The following is a 426-nucleotide window of genomic DNA, read 5'->3' as shown; positions in this document are numbered from 1 at the left end:
GGGGAAGGGTATAATCTGACCTTCATGGTGAGGGTAAGGGTGTAATCTGACCTTCATAGTGAGGGTAGGGGTATAATCTGACCTTCATAGTGAGGGTAGGGGTGTAATCTGACCTTCATAGTAAGGGTAGTGTATAATCTGACCTTCATAGTGAGGGTAGTGTATAATCTGACCTTCATAGTGAGGGTAGGGATGTAATCTGACCTTCATAGTGGGGGTAGGGATGTAATCTGACCTTCATATTGAGGGTAGGGATGTAATCTGACCTTCATAGTGAGGGTAGGGGTGTAATCTGACCTTCATGGTGAGGGTAGTGCATAATCTGACCTTCATAGTGAGGGTAGGGGTGTAATCTGACCTTCATAGTGAAGGTAGGGATGTAATCTGACCTTCATAGTGAGGGTAGGGGTGTAATCTGACCTTCAT

At 45.3% G+C, this 426-nt stretch overlaps 1 long non-coding RNA gene across 3 annotated transcripts in view; it reads right to left on the bottom strand.

Moving 5' to 3' along the window:
* Positions 1 to 6: 6 nt before the first annotated feature.
* Positions 7 to 426, bottom strand: part of LOC106511877 (uncharacterized) — a 4,503-nt gene continuing 4,083 nt past the window's right edge. For all 3 annotated transcript variants that reach the window (XR_001309562.1, XR_001309563.1, XR_001309564.1), the window contains exon 3: positions 7 to 420. This is a non-coding gene — a long non-coding RNA (uncharacterized LOC106511877). The remainder of the gene's footprint in view (positions 421 to 426) is intronic.

The sequence above is a fragment of the Austrofundulus limnaeus genome, unplaced genomic scaffold (genome assembly GCF_001266775.1).
Source record: "Austrofundulus limnaeus strain Quisiro unplaced genomic scaffold, Austrofundulus_limnaeus-1.0 Scaffold3442, whole genome shotgun sequence".
NCBI classification, from domain to species: Eukaryota; Metazoa; Chordata; class Actinopteri; order Cyprinodontiformes; family Rivulidae; genus Austrofundulus; species Austrofundulus limnaeus.
Note: the sequence above shows the minus strand (reverse complement) of the source record. Positions and strands in the feature narration are given on the sequence as shown.